The sequence below is a fragment of the Sciurus vulgaris genome (assembly GCF_902686455.1).
Source record: "Sciurus vulgaris genome assembly, chromosome: X".
NCBI classification, from domain to species: domain Eukaryota; kingdom Metazoa; phylum Chordata; class Mammalia; order Rodentia; family Sciuridae; genus Sciurus; species Sciurus vulgaris.
In genome coordinates, this window is record NC_136471.1 from 2,525,743 (window position 1) to 2,538,583 (window position 12,841).

General features: G+C 41.3%; 1 long non-coding RNA gene across 2 annotated transcripts; it reads right to left on the reverse strand.

The window, feature by feature from the left end:
• Positions 1 to 1,183: 1,183 nt before the first annotated feature.
• LOC306651321 lies at positions 1,184 to 9,604 on the reverse strand. Of its 2 annotated transcripts, XR_013761126.1 has the most exons (7): positions 9,370 to 9,604; positions 9,070 to 9,284; positions 7,544 to 7,640; positions 4,232 to 4,419; positions 3,501 to 3,596; positions 3,266 to 3,379; positions 1,184 to 3,178 (listed from the first exon to the last, which is right to left on the reverse strand). It is a non-coding gene; the product is annotated as an uncharacterized lncRNA (long non-coding RNA). The 2 variants fall into 2 exon arrangements; XR_013761127.1 differs by having other exon boundaries at positions 9,070 to 9,604.
• Between the last annotated feature and the right edge of the window lie 3,237 nt (positions 9,605 to 12,841).

Consider the following 12,841-nt stretch of genomic DNA (forward strand, 5'->3'; position numbering starts at 1 on the left):
ATGTGGAATTTTTCAAATTAAGGAAACACACTAGTAACAAGAAGGAACGGGATCAAGTATTAAGCTCTGACCCTGATGGGAGGCAAGGCAGGTATGACTTCAGGAGAAAGAGACGAATTTTAGGAAGTAGGATACAGAATAACAATAGAGGCAAGAGTCTGAGGAGGATTCAAGGATGGCTTCTTCTATGAAGTGGATGTTTCTGTCTCCCCAAGATTGAAATCCTATCCCCATGGTGATGACAGTAGAGGGTGGGGTCTTTGGGAGGTAATTAGGTCATGAGAGAGAAGCCCCCATGAATGAGATTAGTGCCCTTATGGGAGAGACAGGAGCAAGTCCCATATTTCTGTCTGGTAAGGACACAGCAAGAAGACGGCCATCTGGAGGCCAGGAAACAGGTTCTCAACAGACACTGGATCTACTGACATCTTGATCTTGGACTTCCCAGTCTCTAGAGCTGCGAGAAAAAAATGCCTATTGTTTAAGACACCTGTTTATGGTAATTTGTTCTAATAGCTCAACTTAAGACAGCTGCAGAGTGCACGTAGAAGAGCAATCTTCTGAGAGGACACTCAGAAGGAGAGTCTAAATGTCCAGGTTAAGTATGAGTACCCCCCAGGGTCTCTGTCATAAAAATGGGACCACAGGAGGAGGGGAGAACAAGAAATGGTCAATAAACATTTGAATTTTTTTTTTCAACTTCTTGGAAATAAAAATGAAACTACTTTCCCCTTTTCAAATTGGTAAGGATTTTTTTTTTTTTTTCAAAAAAGCAGCAGTACATACTGACAGGTTATAGTGGGATATATGTTCTAATCTGCTGCTGTAAGAGTCAATTAGAAAAACGTTTTGGTAAGTAATTTGTAATACAAATCAATCACCTTGAAAATTCCTGTTCTAGGATTTACAATAGAAGGGGGAAAACAGCTGTGCAGAGGGATTTAAGTACAAAGATGTTTATAACAGTGTGAACAGCCACTGAAAAGTGGGAAATTAAAAAGTCTGACAATAGGAAAATGATTAAATAAATTATATGCTAGATGATGATATACTCCATAGTCATTATAGATCATGATTTTGAAGAAATTTTAATGATGTATGAAGAGTTATGATTAAAATTAGTATACAAAATTACACAAGTAACAGAAAAATCATAATTTTAGAATTGTGATATATAACTATACATACATATATAATTATAAACATGCATAAAATACTAGTAAGAAATACACCAAAACATTTGTTGCACTTCTCTAACAAGTGATTTTATTTACTTCTTTATATTCTTTTCTATTATGAACACATGGTATTTTATGATTAAAACAAACTCCACCAAGAGACATTATTTCCAAATTCCAAATTAGAAGGGGAAATCTCAGTTTTCTCCAAAGAGCCAGGACAGGCATGAGAAACCACATGTTGGCCCTTGAGGATGTGTTCACATAGAAGAGGAGCATGTCCTACCAAATATTCACAGGAAACCACTCACATCTTCATTCCTCAAATGAGATGTAGAGGAAGAGGAGATGCTCCTGGTCAAATACAGAAGCAGATAGGCTAGAGCACTAAGCACTTGTGTGGCTCATCTGTGTGACCTGATGAGGAAGGCACATCAGCGCGGGTTTGGCTCTTGACTCAGCCACTTATTTGCCTTATGAACTCAGACCAACTAAAGACTCTTCAGAACCTTAGTTTCTTCATGTATAAAGTACAGAGGATGGAATATTCTACCTAAGACATTTTAGAAAACCAACTTAGTTATATGTAAGAAGCATGCCTGGCACACTGTAAATGCTACACAAGGTTTGTTGTTCTTAATATTTGTTCCCATCTTGATGTAGGATGAGTGAATGGTAAAGGGCTTAGCAGTGAAATGGAGGGAAACTTCAATCTGTCAGAGACTCCCCCAAAAGTGGGGATAATAATTGAGAGGCTTGGGTGAAGATAAGGAGTTTAAAGGCAATGCTGCCCCCACCCCAATATCATCCATCTTCCTCATAGGCCTGGGGAATTTTTCTGCTAATCTTATTTGTTGATGTTGTTGTTTTTAGATATACATGACAGTAGAGTGTATTTGACATATTACACATACATGGAGTATAACTGATTCTAATTAGGATCCCATTCTTGTGGTTGTACATGATGTGGAGTTTCACTAGTGGTATATTCATACATGAACATGGGAAACTTATGTCTGGTGCCCTTCAACAGATGAAAGGATAAAAACTGTGGTGCACATACACAATGGAATAGTACTCAACCATAAAGAAGAATGAAATTATGACATTTGTTGGTAAATGAATGAAACTGGAGACTATCATGCTAAGTGAAATAAGCCAATCCCAAAGAAACCGAAGGCTGAATGTTCTCCCTGATATATGGAAGCTAACACACAATAAGCGGGGGGGAGGAAATTGAAGTTAATTGGATCTGCTGATCTTTAAAGACCAATTCAATTCTACTTTGTATCTAGTTAAAATGACTCAAGAGTGTTGCACATGGAAAGGAAATGAGGTTTTTAGACATTTTACCCTTTACCATTTATGTCATCAATCCCACTCTAAGGAAATGAGTCACAATATATATCCTGACAAGTTTGTAAAGATGTAATGTAAGTTTGTTCATTTGTGTGTTGCACAGAACAATGAAAACCTGGAAACAACCTAAATAGTTATTAATAGTGGGCTGGTTATAGATTGTGATATAGGGGTAAGCAGAATACTATGTAGCCATTCCAGAGAATGAATATCTAGCTATGCATACATATTCACTGACATGGAAAGCTGTCCACAACACATGACTAAGGGTAAAATGACAGGCAGAGAATCACAGCACATGCATCAAAATATTCATGTTACTGCACATAACTGCAGAGGCCTGCTTGAAAGAATGTTCACGCAAAAGTTGATAGTGAATGGGACTGTGTGGTAGAATCTCAAGATTTTTGCATTTTCTTCATGTCTCTATTTTTTTATTTCTAGAATAGGCTTGTATTATCTTGGTAATGAGACAAATTCAATTGGGTAAAATATCTGTTTGTTAAATGAATGAGTGAATGTCTTGAAAAACAAAAACAAAAAAAAAACTCGTTTCCTTTGTCACTCTCCTTCCACTCACTTCTTTGGAGTTCAGGTGTCATCAGTAAATATGCTATATTTTGAACTGGAATGTGAATGTCCTGTCGAGAAGAATGCAATTAGGAACATATCATAAATAATGAATACTAAATGTGGAGAGGTACCAGTGACCAACGAAATGCCCATACTTTTAAAACGGTCCTTTTTTTCTCTTCAGAACTGGAAATTGCAAACCTTATTCAATCCAGGTCCTCCAAATGGTTACTTTCCAGGCTTTGTATGAATGGATCAAATATAAATGCCTATAACAGATGGATGATACACAATAAACAGAAAACTAGTCTCAGTAGCAGAACTTGAAAGAGGTCATGTACTCCTGCACTGACCAGAATGGTTTGACTTACCTTGTTTTCACCCGCTCACCTGTACAGGAGCCTTGCAACCCTCCTCTTTCCAGTACCCATGGTTCTTCTGTTGGTTCTAATTGGGAGAAAATGTCTGACTTGGAAATTGGAATCTCTAGTTTTTGGAAAAGAAAGGAGACTTAGGTATTTGTGCTGGAACACAATGATATCCTAGAGTTCCACTTCAATTGATTGGTATTCAGGGAGGAAGGGCATCTTAGGAGACCCTACAGACTATTTCTACAGGTTCAATTCAATTTTCAAGATGGCCTGAAAGTAGGGAGGGGGGATGGGCATGGCAGCAGAAGCAAGAAATTGACAGCTGCAAGGAACAACTGGCTTTGCCCACCTGGATGGCACAGGAATCACAGGGACCTGATATGATAATACCCCTGGTCTAGAAGATCAGATGGACACAGAGACCCGAGTCTCTGAAGCAGTTTAAATAAGTTTATCAATAATGCCATTTGGCACTGGCCTTTCAAGCTGGAAGAGAAACAGAAACTATCTGTCTTGGTTGCCAAGGAAATGGAAATCTGACCCCTGGTTTTCCAGTCCCAGCTCAGAGGGTCCATGTGAAGGAATGTTGTTCTTACCCAGGAAGATCAGGAGCCTGTACCTGGCAAGCATCTCATCTTTACCACATCTCTCTGAGTGGGGTCCAGGTATACCGCCCTCCTCCTGGCATAAGTCTAATATACATCCATGAATGTCACAAAGTCATAGAAGATCTAAACCATTCTTACTTACCCTGAACCTCCTCAGGGAGGACTGGAGTGGGCAGCACTGTAGGAAGAGGTGAAGACTGACGGGAAGAGTGCAAAAGTATTTAAATGCCCCTTTTCACCAAGTCCAATGCATACTGAGCACCTAGTATGTGCCTAGCTGAGTGCTCTACTTCACAGAAGCTACAGAAAGGAGTTGATGCTTTTCTGCTCCTGAGAAGAAAGTCATTTTATTAGGAAGAAGAGTTAAAGCACATTCCAAAATGTTCTCACATGCTGGACATAACAGGGTGGGAAATTCAGTGGCAAAGAAATGACTCCCTTATCCCTTGGTATATACTGAGAGTTCCCAACTCCAATCCCTTTCAGCTTCAGTTCTATGCCTGTTTCATTCACATAATAAACAGGATAATCAGTTGAATGAAATGATTTGAGAATTAAAGCCCTAAGTACAAATTCAAGTGGACTTTGTTTCAAATTCAAGTGGCCTCATGCATGCTAATCACACACTCCATCATTGATCTGTACCCCCAGTCCAAGTGACTAATATTATGGTATAGGCCATATGGTCTGCTGAAGGGAGGAGTCTGGGGTGAGGATGGTGATGCTGGACAAACAAGAGCAGCCTTATAGGGAGGCGGCTTTTAAAGGAAGGTAAGATTTGAATAGGATGCTTCACACCCTTGGCCTATGTCAGGAGAATTCCTTACAGCAGGGGTTCAAGACCCTTTTATTCCATTGTTTTGTTGGGGGGGTGTCTCCACTGTCATAGCCTTCATGGAGAGTTCTGCTGGATTACTGTGACGATCTCATAAGTGGTCTTCCTAACACCTCCAATCTCACACTCCACTGTTCCACTGTCTACATGGTACCAGCATACTATTCTATAATGCAAACCTAGGCATGGTAGGCTTCTGTTTAAATTCCTCTCAGGTACTTCTGTGACAAAATCAAGTTCATTTAAGTGGCATTCCAGGTCCTTCCCAACCTAGACCAAAGTTACCTATCTGGCCTCATCTTCTCCTACTTTTGGCCCCAGAGATCCCATACTCCAGGAAATCTGTCCTTCAGTATATTATGCTCTTTTATCTCTCCAGTGCTACTGTACTTACCTTTAAAACAATTCAAGTTCAAAGGCAATTACCACCTGGTTCTAAGAATTCCTTTACTGTTTCCTTGGGTATTTAAAAAATATTCTGACACTCAAAATTACATGAAAACATGAAAAAGGAGAGTTTGGTGACAGGAATAGATGAGGAAGTGAATGAAGACTGCAAGGAAATACTCACATTTGAAATCAGCTGTGTTCAGTAACAGAGATATGAACAATTTCCTTTTCAACGACTTATTAATGTTGCTATAGCACCTTTTATTGATTATTGAAAAATATCACCACCAGCAGTAATGCACCAAATTATAGCAAAGTAGGCAAGATAAAGTCTGACTATACTTGGTACCTCAAGTTGCCACTTGTGTGGCTGGTGCCTGTGAACACATCTCAGATACTAGAGCCTCTGAGAGGTTCTACAAGAGCTGTCTTTGTCACAGGCTGACTCTAGAATCCGGGCATTTCTATACAACCACAGGAAAGATGAGTAGGCCAGAGATCAGTAAGCCCTGTAGCCCACAGGCAAATAGCAGTGCTCCAGTCCCTGTGCCCACAAAAGTCACTAATGAAAAGTAAACCAACCAGTCCCAGTGTGGGGGACTAAGACTGGTATTATAAAGTCGATACTGGTAACAACACATTCCTGCCACACAGTCAAATTTTCACACAGTATTCTAAATGTGATGGAAAACATTTTTATATAATGGAGGTAATACAAACCAAAGTGTTGTATACTCTGGCTAGCCCATAAAATACCACAGAACTCCATTTATTCTAATATATTTGAAAGAGCTGATTCCTTAAACTGTCTCAGCATCACAGTTTAAATTCAGTGTCTTGGAGTATATAAGCTATATTTAACAAATGAGCCAAAATTATGGTAAAGATCTCAAAGTCTCCTAAATCTTTGTACTAATTCATACCTCCTATACAAGCAATCAAGATAAAGGAAACCTGAAAACTTATTCATTTATTTTGTGTTCTAAATTCATTTACCTGGTTTTGAAAAGAGTTCCACTGATGTTATTAGATGTGTACATCTCATATACAATGTATTATTTTAAAGCATATTACTTTGAAAATTGATCTTTCTTAGTTGAAAGCTGACTTTAAATCAGTAGAATTAAACAACTTTTTTGCCTAATACACCAGAAAAAGATTAAATTCTCTTCTGCCTGGGTTTCCTTGCACCCAGTGAAAAGAACTAGCTGGCACTGAAGAGCCACAACTATTTCCTGGGGATCTCTTGTACAGGTTTCACTAGGTTGACCCTCATTACTGGACCCTGGAAGGAAATCCTCCAGCAATATGTGAGCTACTAATTGAGCTAACTGGCAGGGGAAAAGTGGGGGCTTATTTTCTTTTTTATGTATCAGCATGGTTTAGCATGTTAGATATTTAAAATATTTCTACTGTGTAAAACAATGGACTTTTGGAGGGTTTCCTAAGACCTGCTAATGGTTTCTCACTTAAGTAATATGGGTATTGATATTCTGCTAGCCTTCCATGTTAAAAAGGATGCTTTGGATCTTTTTTCCTTCCACACACACCCTATAGGCTTTTCCTAAATGACCCCCTGTGACAAGTAATGCTCATCTTTTACTTTGTCCTGCTTCTCAGTGTCTCCAATAAATTCCAGTGAAGCTGAAAGCCAAGAGTGTCAACCTCGATGTGGAGGATATTATGTTCAGTGGAAGAGGCTAGACACAAAAGGACAAATAGTGGAGGGTTCCACTTATAGGACATCCCAGAGTATTCCAATTCATATAGACAGACAGTGGAAAGGTGGGAGCCAGGGACATTGGGGACTTAGTGTTTAGTGGAAACAGAGTTTCAGCTGGAGAAGATGAAAAAGTTCTAGAGACAGATGCTGGTGACAATTGTAAACAGTGCTCAATGCCACTGGACTATGCACTTAAAATAGTCAAGATGGTAAATATTTATTATGTATATTTTATCATAATACAAAAAATTATAGACACCCACTGAGTTCACTCTGTACATGAAATGTGGACCTCCACACACCTTCTACTCCAGCCTGTCTCTCACCATTCCCAGAAAAGGCTGTGTTTATTTCTTTCCCTGAACCTTTGCTACTTTCCTTTAGTCTGGATCATCGCCAGCCATCATTTTTCATTTCCAAATACAGCTTAAATTTCTCCTTCTTTAGTTCCCCATATTACTTTCTGTTCAAAATATCAAAAGGGGGCCAGGTGGGATGCCACATACCTGTAATGTCAATGACTCAGGAGGCTAGGGTAGGAAGATTGCAAGTTCAAGGCCAGCCTCAGCAACTAAGCAAAGCTGAAAGCAACTTAGTGACAGCCTGTCTCAAAATAAAAAATAAGAAGGGCTGGTGAGGTAGCTCAATGGTTAAGTGCCCCTGGGTTCAGTCCCTAGTTCCAAAAAAATTGTATCATTATATATGTGATTAATATTATATATTATTATATATATGATATCATATAGATCATTATATGTTGTTAACATATATTATTACATAGATAAGATTAATATCATATATAATTATATGTTATTAATTTTGCAGTTTCTTGTTATTTGACCATTTCACACTCACAGCTTGTCCTGCTCCCTCTCCCCCAAAAGGCCCTAAGTTCCTTGATGCCCACAGCTGGGCTTCATACTTGGCATAACAGAAAACTCTGAGCCACACAGCAGGTCTCTATGGTGTAACAAATGATCAAATGGTGAGTGAAGGGCAGAAAACTGCAGAAAGATGTCCTATGAGAGGCTCAAATTGCTGGAGAGCACAGATACTGCACAGCAGGGGAGGATGATGTGTGTATTATGTCTCGAAAAGTTGAGGGAACCTCTTCTGGGGAAAGAAGTCCCAGCTCACCTCTAGACAAGACTATCAGGAGCTCATCAGTGAAGCCCTCCTTCTTCTGGGTCATTTTTGTGGGAACCAGCAGAGTCCTGGGAAGGAAACACTGGAGGAAAAGGAAGAAACCATGTCCTGCAGCAAACATGCATGCACCTAAACTGACCAAAGTCCACATTGCTCGGGTGCTCCTCACCTGTGAAACAGTACCCCTGCCTGCATTATGCATCTCACAGGCACTGGACTGCAAAATGACATAGAAGGCATGGCAGTGTGTTGGTAAATGGAAGCCAGGATGAAAGGGGTGATTGAAAGCCAAGGTGATGGAAACCCTGGCAAAACGTTTCCATCAGGCAGGGAGGTGATGTGTAAGCTACTCCTCTACACCCAGCCCCATGGTAGGTGTAGCCAAGAGAAAACTTTGGAGCTGTCTTGTCCAATGAGGCAGGCAGTGAGCCAAGTGTGGCTGTAGGGCATTTGAAATGTGGCCAGTATGAGTTAAGATGTGTTGTTGTCAACTACAGACTGATTGTTATTGCAAAAAATAAACAATGCACAATATTGCTTTGACAGTTCTTTGTATTTATCACATGTTGAGCTAATACGTTTGCAAATGTTGGGTTGAATAAAACACATTATTAAAATTAATTTCACCAGTTTTTTTCCTTCTCAGTAAGGCTACTAGAAGGTTTAAAAAATGCACATGTGACTCACATTATGTTTCTATTGAACAGTACAGTCCCTGAGGGTTGCTGTCTGGCACTCCACTGCATGACAACTTGACATTCTTAAGGCAACAGAGACCTTCTAGGTGTAACCCTTCAGCCACCCCGCAGGATCTGTCCCCTCTCACTGAGTTTAGGGAAAGAAGGAGCTGATTCTGCCCTTGTCCACCACAGCCCGAGTGTCTTACCTCTCCACTCCGCTATCAGGGTTTGGTTCTTCCATGGTCTCCGTTCTTTTCTATTTGAGCAGAGGCCTCCATACCAAGTCCTTGGTCCGCTAGAGCTCCTGCTCAGGGCCTTTTACAATCAGAGCATTTATAATCTTCTGTTGGGACGGAAGGCACAGGCCACTTAAGTGGGGAGTGTAGTCAGCAGGTCCAGCCATGCCGATCTCCTCCTATAGCTGTCACACATGCCGAAGCATGGTGGTCACTATGGCAACGTGGCCATAGAAGATACCAGTCACCACCATCCAGCAGCCGTCCTACCTCCTGGCCTCCACTGGTCCCTGGTGGCTCTGCGAAGCCGCTGGGTCAGCTGTGTGTCCGTACAGCGCATGCGCCCCACGCCCTGGTCCCTACTGTTAACGCTGCCACGGCACCCCCTGAGGCTCCTGCAGACCTGAAGCCGCGTTTCTTGGGTGGCCGCCTCCTAGCCCGCAGCGTGAGCTGCGGCTCAGCGCACCCTACAAGGGACTTTTCACCCTCTCTAATCCCCAGGCACATTCGGTTGCACCCGCGCCCTCCAGGAGGATCCTGGGAGTAGTAGTCTCGGCCGCCCAGGCACAGGAAGGATTTATTTGGCAGCTGCCCTTCCGCAAACTCGGTGGCGGGAACTTCAAGGAAGAGGGCTCCCAGGGACTACGCCCGCGCTGCATAGCCAAACTGCGTGTGGCGTGCTGGGGAGGGGGTCGGTGTGAGCGCCGACATTTTCTCACCTAGCTACTAGTGGCACCCGTATGTGGTGTTTTCACAGATGGCAGGGGACAGAGTGAAGATCAAGGAGTATAGTCGAGCACAGGGGTTAGGGAACCCAGACTGGCACACAGGCTGTCCTCAGGAAGTTTGACAATTACAAATCCGCGGGGCAAGTCAGCAGGACTGGGGGAATCCCTAAACCTAGGCAGCAGGAGAGGTGAACCCTAGCAGCAGAGAACCTTCTAGTGGGAGCAAATCCTAAGTTTCTCAGGCCTCATCTCCACAAGTCCTGACTGGGCTCTGGGTCTACGGACTGGCCACATGGGCTGAAGCACTGCTTTAAGGAGCAGTGTGATTTAGCCAGGTGAATGCCAACAGTGATTATAAGTTATACCAGTCATCTCTCTAAATGTCCCCATTCCCTGTCCAATCCAACACAAAGTTCAATTGATTTTGCCTACCAAATATCTTTCATATTTGCTTACTTCTCCCCATTTTCATCACTACCACCATAGTCCAAGCCAGGAGTCTTCGAAAATGGGGTTCAGGAGCTGGGGGTGCAGCTCAAGTGGTGGAGCACTTTCCTAAAATGTGCAAGACCTTGAGTTCTATCCCTAGCACCAACAAACAACAACAAAAACCAGCTCTTGTGATTCTGTTGTTTGAAAAGACATTCCAAGACTTAGGTAGGGCAGTGCTAATCTTACTTTCCTGGAGGTTCACCTTTGGGTCAGACTTTCCTATACACCATATGCTTGAAACCTGGCAGCTGCCTCATGCAGGCGCACCATGGCTCTGGTCACAATCACCATTCTTGCACTTTCCAAAAGAAAAGCATATCCACCCTGCTCGGTGACAAAGGCCTGTAATCCCAGAGACTCAGGAAGCTGAGGCAAGAGGATGGAAACTTTGAGACCAGCCTCAGCAACTTAGTGAGACTCTGTCTCAAATAATTTCTAAAAAACGACTGCAGAGATAGCTTAGTGACAGAGTGCTCCTAGGTTCCATCCCAAGTACTGAAAAGGAAAAACAAAGAAAAAAGAAAAGCATACCCCTTACTCAACCTGAAATGCGTACCTGATGGACTGAAGTACATAGACCCAAGACCTAAAAACCAGCAGACTTGGCAAACAACCAGGCAAGTACAATTACTACCTTGGAGGAACCTCCTTCATGATTAATCAAAGCAAACCAAGAAATTGCTTAGAGCTGGACTTTTCCATTCTTACACAAATAGTATTTGTTGGGAGTAAAGTATTATTCAAAAAATACCAGTACTTTAAACTGTGTTGAAACACTGTAAATTCAGATATATTAACAGAGCAATAGGAATGATTTGGCATCTGCTGTCACATAGTATCATTAATTTTTTTCTCTTGAGGAAGAGACACCTGTCTTTTTCCAACTTGATCTTTTTCCAGTTATTTTTAATGCTCGTGGCTAGCATATGTCAATATCTGGAGGTAAAAGGAACAGAGGAACAACTGAATTTGGTTAGAATTCTCATCATTTTCAGGCTATCTGGAGTGTTCTCTGATACTTTAATTAAGATATGGTGGCTACAATTAGCACTTAAAAGTTTTACATGACTTTTTCAGATACAATGTACTTTATACAATCAGGTACTTAAAATCTACTTTTACCATATCAAATCATTAAATAATATTCCAATTACAATGACCTTATTTCACCATAAAAATGTTTTATATTTTCTTTTTTATAAAAATTGATAGTTATCAGAACAGTTTTTAGCAGTATATATTTTTACGTTTAATTAATGTTATAGGAAAAGTTTGATCATAATATCTAATAAAACTAAAAGTTTTTTTCTTAGCTTTATGTGATTCTTTAATATTTACACCCCAAAGACCAACACCAGAGTTGAATGTCTGCAAGGATAGATACCATGCTTTTCATTATAATACTTTCTTTAATAATATTAAATTTCAGTTACAAATCATATTGTTTTATTATAAATGAAGACATACAACATTATTACTTTGTTTCAAAATTTGATAATGAATGCATGATATTAACTCTATAACATTTTAATCTTAAAGTTTCAGTAATTAAAAAGTATCCTATACTTTTTAAAAGAAGTATCTTATACATTAAAAGATACATTAAAAGAAGTATCCTATAATTTCTTAATGGTTTTTAAAATATCCTTTGAAATGCATAGTAATATAAATATTTATTTTGAAAAATAAAGTCAAAATGTTCTGACAAAAATCAAGGCTGATCTGACCCTTTGGTGTGACAGTGATGACTGCTTTCCCAGAAAAGTTTTATGGTATATATTTACCATAGATTGAGTAGCCAAATCTGAAGGTTTATGGTTTTCACACACAAAAAAATTGTGGTTAAGACATATATATGGGCGATCCAAGATGGTGGACTAGAGGGTGGCTGCATCTCCAGTCGCTCCAGAACCCAGGATTCAAGAAGGGAAGGCATTGAGAGACTCGGACTAACACAGAGCCATGGGGTGAGTCTCCCCCACCCGGTGAAGCACGGCCTGGGCTGCAGGACCGGATTTGGGTGGCTTATTAGAGTAGGACAGGGCAGCCAGAGACCTCTCCAGGCGGACCTGCCCACTCCAGCCACAGGCTCTTTCCATGGGGCAATCCAAGATGGCAGACTACAAGGTGACTGCATCTCCAGTCGCTCCAGAACACAGGATTCAAGAAGAGAAGGCACTGAGAGACTCGGACTAAAATAGAGTCACGGGGTGAGTCTCCCCCACCTGGTGAAGCTTGGCCCCGGGCAGCAGGCCTGGATTCGGGGAGCTTATTAGAGTAGGGCAGGGCAGATAGAGTCTTCCCCAGGCAGCCCTGTGCACTCCGGTGGTGGGCTCCTCCCACACGACCAGCTTCTCGGAGCAGGCCCCCCAGTGAGAGCCTTTCTACACAGAGCCAGCACCAAGCCCTGGAACCAGTAGCGGGCTAGGGGCAGCTTTCTTCGGAAGCACTACATTATCGAGTTAATCCAAGACTTCAGGCTACTGAAGGCTGGGAGGTGATACACTGGAAATCTATGCAGA